Source organism: Pinus tabuliformis, chromosome 5_1 (assembly GCF_031772625.1).
Source record: "Pinus tabuliformis cultivar Carrire ecotype Pingquan chromosome 5_1, CPIR1, whole genome shotgun sequence".
Lineage (NCBI taxonomy): Eukaryota > Viridiplantae > Streptophyta > Pinopsida > Pinales > Pinaceae > Pinus > Pinus tabuliformis.
In genome coordinates this window covers 549,569,878-549,581,037 of record NC_142305.1, presented here as the reverse complement: position 1 = coordinate 549,581,037, position 11,160 = coordinate 549,569,878, and positions in this window count along the sequence as shown.

Sequence of the window (11,160 nt, the reverse complement as noted above, 5' to 3'; positions counted from 1 at the left end):
AGCATTGTACGGCGGGTGACGTCAGCATGACGTCAGCATGGCAACGTGGCGGGATGATGTCAGCATGACGTCATCACGTACGGTCGATGACGTGGCAGGTACAGTGGCGGGGACACGTGGCAGTGACGTGGCAGGAGGCCACGCAGGCGGGTGACTCATCGGGTGACTGTACAAGGGGGGGTGACGTGGGCATGACATCACTGGGCAGGGCGGTAAGCAGTATGTGGCGCACCGCTTATGGGGGATGGCGGTTTCGGAGGGAGGGGCTTCGCCACAGCCCGGCGCTTGACGCCTGGCGGGAGTACGGTGGCCAAACCGCCGAACTCCCGGACGTTAAAGGCCGGGCACGTCGGGGATGAGGATGCCCGCCATCCATAGATCTGCGGGGCTGTGGATCGGACAGCTGGCGGCGGACGCGGCAGGATAGGGGGTTAACGGGCGGGAATATTCGCAGGAATATTCCGAATTTAATATGCGTGGCGGATGGCTTATAAACTTAGGAAAATGGGTTTACGGGGTTAAATAAAGGCGCGGGTTAATATTTATGCACAAGAACTTTGGGTTAGGGGCGGAATGTGGGTTTTTACAACGGTGGGGTGAAATTTTACAAGGGGAAATGCAAAAACATGGGTTTTTTTGGCTAAGGAAGAGGTTACTAGCTGACCAGATGTCAACTAGCTCCTTAATGACTCGGATGGGCTAAAAACAGCCCCAGATGGACTGAGATTTCCCGAACTTAGTAGAATTATGGCTATAATGCCAGGGAGGGGTATTTACATAAGGGAGTGTTATATACATGATTAAAATAGGGGAAGAGGGAAAATTGTTAGGGAGTTATATAATAAGGGTGATGAGAAGAAGGGAGAGGTTAATGAACTCCAGCCTGAGTATCTCCAACTGAAAAACTGCCTCAAACCAAAAATGGATTACTTTATCAAAATTGGAACACAACAGTGGCCCTTAGACCAGCCTACTCTTATGGATACTTTTTGGCCATCTGTAGCAAATATGGAGCATTGCAGCATGCATAGCACGACATATTTGGCATGTAAAACTGTCGATCATGAAAGATGATTAACCTACTGCAGCAGGAGGCTAACAGTGGCTCCACTTGGGGATGGCTTTTCCTTGTGAAAAGTCAAGAACAACAGGTCAGACTGCCTTGCATTCAATTGTTGCTGTGTTCTGCGAATTTCCCTTGGCTGGCTGCCTTATTGATCCTATCTACCTACCTACCCTAACCAGCACTTACTTTGCTGTTAGGTGAAGTGAAATAGCCAATGCAGCCATTTTAACATTTGTAGAAGGAGACAAACTGCTTGACTGACAGTTGGTGAAATCAAAGATCTTGTCAGGTCATGTGGTTTCGCAGTCCAGATTGTAACATATGAAGGTATTTGCTGATTATCTTGGTCTTCATAGAGAATCTTTGTTGGAGACTTGGAGCATAGAAAATCCTCCATGTACTCTGCTACAGGATCTATGAAAACATGATGTGTGAGAGTTTCTTGTAGACTTTCCTTGTTTAATGGAACAGCTGCATCCTTAGTACCTAGCTCCTCAGCCAGTGCATCTTTCTTTCTCTTGAAAGCATGATCGACTTCAGTTTGTAAGTCAAAAGGTAACTCAATTTCCTTATGACCAGGAGAAGGAAGATTTTGGAACAACTCTTTAAGATTAGGAAAATCATATAGTTGGATTTGAGAATGCACAAATTCAATCTCTTTCTCATGTTCTTCAACAATCAGGTCCAGTAAACACATTCTGATTTGAGGCTGTTCTATTGTTTTGACCTTTATCAGCACAGCTCTAACAAAATCTTGATCAAGCTCATATTGGGATAATAGCTTCCTGAATTCATCTAAAGCTTGCTCTGTTGCAAGATCTGCCACAGATCTTGTCATCCTCTCTCACTATTAGCTCTTGGACGTGGAATAACTTGGCTGAACTGGTGTTCTGAAACCTTGAAACTTTGGATTTTTTTTTTTTTTTTTTTTTTTTAGGTTCGCTCCTCCAGCGGAGTCTCGTTTGAAAATAAGGTGGAGTCGCCAGGTGGATGACTCAGCTCTGAAGTGCCTGATCTCTGTCCACCATCATAGATCAGAACTGAACTTATAATGATACTTCTGGAGGTCTGGTTTTCTCAGTGGAGCTTTCCAACTTTCTTCGTGCAACTTTGTGAAATTTATCTGAGGATGTTCCCCAGCGGAGTCGCCATTATGTTATCACTCAGGTTGTCCCTTTTGACTCCTAAAGGGATACGGCCGAGGTAACCACAAACCAACTTTGGACTGCAGGTTCTAGCCAACTTGCAATCAGAGAGGGCTCTCTCTTTTAGATTTAACTTTGTTGAAGGGGGTGATTTTAGACTAGGTCTTGGGCTCAGGGGGTTCTTTGTTTTGTTTTGGTGGGAAAATTGATTCTTCAGGTGGAGAGGCAGTGCATAGTCTAAGTTTCTCGAACAATTGGGCGTGGAGTCAAGGAGGAGAAATGTTGTTATATTTCCTTATTCGCAGTGAGGGAAGATGGAGCAAGATAACTGAGGTCGTAGCAATTTTCAGGTTTAAGGGGGTGAACTGAACGCTAAAGAAAGAGAGGCAGTTAAGAATCTCTCCAACAGATTAGAAGAGGAGACAACAAGGTGCTACCTAGGGGCAGTTAAGAATCCCTAAGTAATTGGCCAGCACAGGTGAAATGGGGCAAAAATGAGCCAGAAGGAATTCAATGTTCATAACCAATTCATTCAGAAGAAAACATCAAGAAACATCAGGAATTGAGCATAGAGAGTATTTAAACTAATTCTAGGCTATTCTTTCTTCCTGCTATTTAGATAATGGCAAACACATAAACAGAGATAAGAGACACTTATTGCTTCAGGCCGCAGTGCAGGAATTCCATCTTCAACACATTCATCAACAACAGACAGTTCGCTCTCCAAGCTTTAAGCAATCTTTGATTACAGAAAAGTTTCAGGTATACACAGCGAGTCTCTAGTGAAAATTATCAATTAACCAACCCTTAAAACTATACAGAGGGTGGTATATATAGGGCAAAACTTTCTATCTACTGCTTTTATTACATCTTGAAATAATCAGGTCATAAAACATCATTTATTGACCTAACTCTATCTGGCATTAAATGCAAAAATCTCTTGAGCGGCGCTGAGGGTCGCCGTATCAGAAATAAGTGAATGATGTGGTCCTTGGTGGCTTGCTGTGGTGTCTTCTGAAATAAATATGCATGGGTTCCTGTTCCTCGAAGTCTGCCTGCATTTAAGTTTAAGCTGTGATTTGAGTGCAGGAATGGGCCCTAACTGCCTGATTTGACTTCCTGATGGGCTCATTAATTCTTAGCTGCTTCGAGCCACTAAAATATCTTCGGCTCATACTCTTTGACAAAATCTGGGCTGCTGATCTGATGTATTGCGGGTCTAATAACGAATTAATGGTCGTTGTTCGGCCTCTGCACCTTTGAAATTGTTTTCTGATCCTTTCGGCATGCTCTGTGAAGAAAACGGATCATTTCTGCGCCTTTTCGGGCTTCCTGGGGCTTCATGGAGCGAAGATTCCTTAAAGATTCCCTGAAGATTCTCCATTTTGGCCCAAAAAATCCTGCGATGAGCGATTAATCGCTCATCAAAAACTGCCTCAGAATTCGATTCCGGGGCTTCGAAGTGCGATTTTTGCGCCTCTGCGCCCAAAAAATGTTGATGACGTCAGCATTGTACAGCGGGTGACGTCAGCATGGCAACGTGGCGGGATGACGTCAGCATGACGTCATCACGTACAGTCGATGACGTGGCAGGTACGGTGGCGGGGACACGTGGCAGTGATGTGGTAGGAGGCCACGCAGGCGGGTGACTCATCGGGTGACCATACAAGGGGGGGTGACGTGGGCATGACATCACTGGGCAGGGCGGTAAGCAGTCTGTGGCGCACCGCTTATGGGGGATGGCGGTTTCGGAGGGAGGGGCTCCGCCACAGCCCGGCGCCTGACGCGTGGCGGGAGTACGGCGGCAAAACCGCCGAACTCCCGGACGTTAAAGGCCGGGCGCGTCGGGGATGAGGATGCCCGCCAGCCGTAGATCTGCGGGGCTGTGGATCGGACGGCTGGCGGCGGACGCGACGGGATAGGGGGTTAACGGGCGGGAATATTCCGAATTTAATATGCGTGGCGGATGGGTTAGAAACTTAGGAAAATGGGTTTACGGGGTTAAATAAAGGCGCGGGTTAATATTTATGCACAGGAACTTTGGGTTAGGGGCGGAATGTGGGTTTTTACAACGGTGGGGTGAAATTTTACAAGGGGAAATGTAAAAACATTGGTTTTTTGGGCTAAGGAAGAGGTTACTAGCTGACCAGATGTCAACTAGCTCCTTAATGACTCGGATGGGCTAAAAACAGCCCCAGATGGACTGAGATTTCCCGGACTTAGTAGAATTATGGCTATAATGCCAGGGAGTGGTATTTACATAGGGGAGTGTTATATACATGATTAAAATAGGGGAAGAGGGAAAATTGTTAGGGAGTTATATAATAAGGGTGATGAGAAGAAGGGAGAGGTTAATGAACTCCAGCCTGAGTACCTCCAACTGAAAAACTGCCTCAAACCAAAAATGGATTGCTTTATCAAAATTGGAACACAGTAGTGGCCCTTAGACCAGCCTACTCTTATGGATACTTTTTGGCCATATGTAGCAAATATGGAGCATTGCAGCATGCATAGCACGACATATTTGGCATGTAAAACTGTCGATCATGAAAGATGATTAACCTGCTGCAGCAGAAGGCGAACACAAGAGAGGATAATTTCAATCTTAATAGGCTAGTGACTGAAGAGGAGGTTAGTGAGGTCATCAAAGAAATGCAGAATGGTAAAGCACTAGGCCTTGATGGTTTCAATGTGTATTTCTTTAAATCTTGCTGGAACATTGTCAAACAAGACATTCTGAATGTGGTGGAGCATTCCAGGATGAATAGAACCATTTTGAAGGTGCTCAATACTTCCTTCATCTCCTTGATCCCCAAACAAAACAATGCTTTGACCCCAAATAGGTTTACACCCATAGCTTTGTGCAATATGGTGTACAAGATAATATCCAAGGTTGTTTCCAATAGACTTCTTCCTACTCTAGTATATGTGGAGCAATCTAGTTATGTGGAGGGCAAACAAATTCTCAATAACATCATTCAAGCGCATAAGGTGGCACACTCATTGTTAAGCAATAGGAAGGCGGGCATGATTATGAAATTGGACCTAGCCAAAGCTTACGATAAATTGAATTGGACCTATATCAGGAAGGTCCTTATAGCCTTTGTGTTTTATCATAACTGGGTAAGATGGGTTATGGCCTTGGTTACTTCTTCTAGTTTTTCAATTTTGGTTAATGGTTCTCCTTCCAAGAGTTTTACTCCTTCAAGGGGCCTCAGGTAGGGAGATGCGCTCTCTCCCTTTCTCTTTATCCTCATGATGGAAGGACTTGGTTGGTCAGTCAAGCATGACAAAGAAGTTTTCAATATCAAGGGTCTCCAACTTTCTGAGATTGGCCAGGCTTTGACCCATCAACAATTTGTTGATGATACCATCCTGCAGGGAATCCCCACGGTCAAAAAAGCACTAGCTTATAAACAAATCTTGTGTGACTTTGACATGGCTACAGGTATGGAAGTTAATCTCTCCAAATCTAAGATTTTTTTCTTTATACCAACATTGCTATTCAGAGAAATATCTCTAGAATTCTGGGCTTTCAAAGGGATGTCCTTCCTTCCAAATACTTGGGAGTTCCTCTAACGGATAAACCTTTGCACAAGAGAATTTGGGAGCCGGTGATTAATAAAATGCAGGATAAAATCAAGAAATGGATTATTAGATCTTTAAACTTGGCTAGTCGGTTAGTGCTCACAAAAGTTGTTCTTCAATCTATCCCCGTCTTCATGCTATCAACCCTTCCAGCTCCTAAAGGAGTTTTACAACAATTTAGAACCATTCAAAGAGACTTTCTTTGGGGTAAGGGGGAGCAGAGAAAGAAATGGGCCTTGGTAGCCTGGGATGAGATTTGCAAACCTAAAAACTAGGGGGGTCTTGGATTGGATGATCCGAAAGTGCTAAGCAAAATCTTAGGGGAAAAATTATGGTGGCATTGAGTAAAAGATCCAAAGGCTCAGTGGGTTAGTATCTGGAAAGAAAAATATGCCAGCACTTGGCAAGATAATGATCACATACGGATGATTAGCATCATAAAAGGCTCACACATTTGGAATAAGGCCTGGGAGAATAGAGGCTTAGTACAAAAAAATAGCTTCTGGGAAATCAGAGAGGGAGATCTTGCTCTGTTTTGGGAGGATAAATGGCAACAAGAACCTACACTATTAAGTGAGTACTTTGTGGACCTCAAGAAAGAAACTGATACCAAAGGGTTAGTTAGGGTAAAATATTTTTGGGATCAAACCAATATTGAAGGAAAATGGAGAACCTAGAAGAAGATAGATTACAGGGATGATAGCCTCTTGAAAGCAAAAGCTGAGGCACTTCTAAAAATGTTGGGCCAAAGGAAAATTTTAGTGACAGGGGGCCATGACCAACTTAGATGGGGTAACAATAATGAAGGTACCTTCAATCTTAACGAGGCAAAACACATACTCCTTGAGCTAGACTCTAATGGACCGGACAGGGTTTGGTAGAACCTATGGAGGCATCAAGGATGGATGAAGATCAAACTCTTCATGTGGCTGGTTCATCATAAGAAAATTCTGACTTGAGAAAATATTCAAAAGAGGGGTGTTCTGGGTCCTTCTAGATGCCAACTCTGTGAATCCCAGGAGGAAACAATGGGGTACCTTCTCAATAATTACATCTTCACCTCTAGTTTGTGGGATACTTTCGCCACTATTTTCCAACAGACGGATAGGGACAAAGGAAGAATTATCAACACTCTAAATAATTGGACATGAAACTTCTCTGATTATGAATTTCTTTGCTTAGCTTGGGCTTTAACGCCAAGCTTCATAATATGGAATGTATCGAAAGAAAGGAACAACAGAATCTTCAAAAATGAAAAAGTTCCTCCCAACACATCTTTGAGCAGATCTTAAGACAAATTAAGGAGACGGTAGGTACTATTGTGAGAACTTCCCCAAAGAATCAACCTTTAGAAGCTGAAATGCAGATACTTCTTCAATTGGGTATGAAGGGGCTCATACCATAGGGCTTGGATAGGAAGGTAATGAAACTGGACACTAAGTAGGATTATTGGCATCCCCCCCCAGGGTTGTTTGAAATACAACATTGATGGGGCCTCAAAAGGCAACCCAGGTATAGCTGAATTTGGAAGGGTGTTAAGGGATGAAAATGGCTGCATCCTCTTTATTTTCCATTGCCATTTGGGAAGAGCCACTAATAATATGGTGGAATTAATGGTTCTTGAGCATTGTTTAGAATTCCTGAAGCAGAATAATCTCTAAAATATAATAGTTGAAGCTGATTGTGAGTTAATCATTAACTCGGTCAAGAGAATCAGCTATGGCATGGAGCCAGAAAAAGTGTCAAAACACTGGAGGTTGCTTCAGGTCTTTCAATGGATTCAGCTTCACCTATTGGGCTTACGTACAATGAGTTTCACCCATGTGCTAAGGAGGGAAAATAAATTGGTGGAGATCCTGGCAAATCAAGGGGTGCTCTACACCAAAAGCAGGGTCGAGCTGAGTTGGCAAGAGTTGCCTCCGAATAGATTAAAGGTGCATTGTCTAGATCAGACGGATGAGGACAAAATAGTGTTTCATAACAGAGCCACAGAGACGGGGTCTAGTTGATTTTCTTTTTATTTTTTTATGAAGCGTCATTTCCGGAGTGAGGTCATTTTTGGGATGTAGGTCATTATCGACCTCCTCAACCCTGGTAAGAACAATCACAGAAGTCTCTGGAGGATGTTGCTCGGCAGACGCTGTTTCTTGGATAGATGGCTGGATGTAGGAATTTTCATCTTCCTTTGGTTCATTCGCCTGAGGAGATGTGTTGGTCTGAGGGGCTGGAATCCTGGCTTTCTCGAAAGACTCAAATCCCCAATTTTTTTCTGTGGTGGCAATACCGCTAGAGGGGTGGTTTCTAGTTTATCGCGGGCCCTTCAAGATGAAAGTGGTTTTTCGGAGTTGGGAGCGATTCCACTCACAAAACAACACGTGGCCAAGGGACGGGAAGGAATACCGCCCTCATCGTGAGGTAAATCTCAGTGCTTTTGGCTCGTGTGATATGTTCCACAGCCATTGGATCAAGCATAACGAATCTATGGTCAAGAACAATCGAGCATGTTGGTGGGTCCAAGGCACTCATCACGCAGTAATTCTCCATGTTTTTAGGTCCTGCGATATCTTCCTCCGCTGTTGGATCTAGCTAGAAGACAATCAATGATATGTATGCAGGTCTGGGTGAGCATTATCTTCCGCGCTTGTTGTGCTTCATGGTGGGAATCAGTGGATTTCGGTAGAACCACATGCTCGAGTGGTATCCCCCCATTCAGACACGAAATCCTTTTAGAATGGACCCTATTTCCTCATCAAGTCCAATTCTTATTTTAAAGTGGATGCATGTTCTCGCCCCGATATAAGCCTCGTCCATCAGATCTCTGAGGGGTGATCAAACGGTCTCAGCTTTTGTTTGTTTTTCGAGGGTTTTGTAGTTCTATTTATGGGTCCTTGGCTTGGCTTTTAAGCCTTAGCTCGGTGACCTAGGCTTTAAGTTCTTTGATATTTCTTTAGCCCACAGTTCCTTTGGGACTGTTGTATTTTATGTAATTTGTTTTCCGATTTAATGAAATAGAAGGTACGACTCTTGCTTTAGCAAAAAAAGAATAAGGAAAATGTAAATTTTTGTTTTCATAATAAAAATTATCAATTTTTTTTAGAGAATTGGCAAAGTAACAAATTGATAACTAGCTCTCACTTGACCTGCAAAAAAAAAATTACATTATCTTAAAAATAAAAATCTGAAATTCATCATTTAAAAAAAAAATAAAAAGAAATAAAATTAGATCTTGCTTTGAATTGCTGCATATCTATTCCATTTTGAGGAGCTATAGAAATGGCTCATTTCTGCAGCCAAACCTAATTTAATTCCAATGCATCCATCACGATCCCGGATCTTTCCCAAAGTGAACTCCTCGCATTAAGGATCTCTTCTTCCCATGGATTGAGAATAAAAAACATCGGATCTCTTGTCAAAGAAGCGATGAATGAGAGACATGGTTGCAAACAATATCCACTCTACCATAATCAAGAATTGGAAAATTGTTAATGCAAATATCAGATAAAGATTTCTTCTTAGTTTTGAATAATGAAGGGATCTGATGGACGTGTTGCAACCGAATCCAATTAATCATCAAAGTAATGTAGTCACACTCCATTCATAACTTGTTTAGTGTTGGAAAACAAAGAAAATCTACTTTTTCATGTCTCCGGTTGCTACCGTTGTGCCATTCACTTCCCAGAGATTTATTAATATCTTCAATACAATTCCTTTCAACCTTTAGCCTCAAATTCTTGAAGGACCACTCTACTGTGCCAAATAATTTACAAGATATTTTGGTCGATAATACTTGAGTAGGCTATTACTTGGGTCAATATTGACAACATCGTGACGATCAAATTTGTTGCCAACAATGGTCCTTCACCAGAATACGCCATTCATCTAATAAAATACCCTCCATGTTCCACTAAGAATTCTCCCTTGTTTTAATATCTTCGTTCAACTCAGAAACCCATTTTCCTAACATTCTAACCTATCTCTCCTCTAGCTTTGTCAAAATTTGTGAAAATCGAGATTCTGCTAAATGAATTGATACTTCACTCACATCTGCTAAAGCTTGAACTTTGGACAGTTTCAACCTAACATCTTCAAACTCCTCAATGCACTGCTTTCTAGCAGAGGTAGCTGAGCTTTTTTCTTCATACCAGCTTGAGATTGGCAGAAGAAGCAACAACCATTATTTAAGTTCAAGACCCAGCAATTACCTGAGCATTTGCTAGAAATCCATAGCAGCTTAAAAATTTCAGTTTTAAAACACGATTTGTGGCCATATGAAAATGAATTTCAAAAATATAAAATGTTGATTTCTCTCAGAATGGGGTTAGCTATAAAACCCAGGATCCATTTTCTGAAATTCGTAACCGATTGGGAGATATTTGGGGTTCTCTCGAGCCTTACTTGGCAAATTTATTGAGAAAAAATTGGTTTTTAATTAATGCAGAGACAATTGCGACCATGCAAGGATCTGATCTATTCTAGATGCTATAGTGGTTTAAACAATCAAATTTATGATTTTCTTCACCTAAATCTATTGATTGGTTGTAGGGTGATCTCCTCAATTCCTCCTCTGAGGCAAGCTCTTCTACTCATTTGAGAGCTTCTACATGCTGCAAGCATTACATAGCTTAAAACATGGATAATTGGAAGGGTCATACTCACATATATTTTTTTTATGCTATGATTAGCCAACAAGACTTGTTGGATACATATCAATTATCGTTGAAGAGCTGTGTGCAGGAAGGGCATGCGAATGGTATCATGTGTTCTTACAACAACCTTAATGGAGTCCAAGCATGTGTTGATTTTAACCTTATCAACAAGGCCACGAGAATTGATTGGGACTTCAAGGTTATATTACATCAGACTGTAACACTATCTACCTTGTTTACACTTCTCATCAGTATGCTCAGACTGCAAATTTTAGTTTTGGTTGATTTTCTAAATGCAATTGTTGTACACAATTCCATTTGATTTCCTTCAGATTCACAACTCCAGAATTATCACCAGGAGGTGGAGGAGAAGGAATAGTAGGGAATAAAAAACCCTAGTGAAGAAATATACTTTGAGATCAAAGGATTGAATCCCTAGCATGCCCAATACACAGGAAACGTTTTTACATGGAAAATTTTAGTTTTTTCGTTTTTGTTAAGTTTTTTTAATGTTACGTTGTGTTTTTTTTAAGAATTATTTTGTAATGTTTATATATGTGTTTTATATTTTTATATATGTTATGTTTTATGAAAAAGGTATATTTTTATATTGATTGTACTTATAATTTTTTTTTGTATATATTTCATTTTGTGAATATTTTTTTTTTTTCTTTAGATTGTATATGTTATTGTTTTTCAAGAAAATTGCCATGAG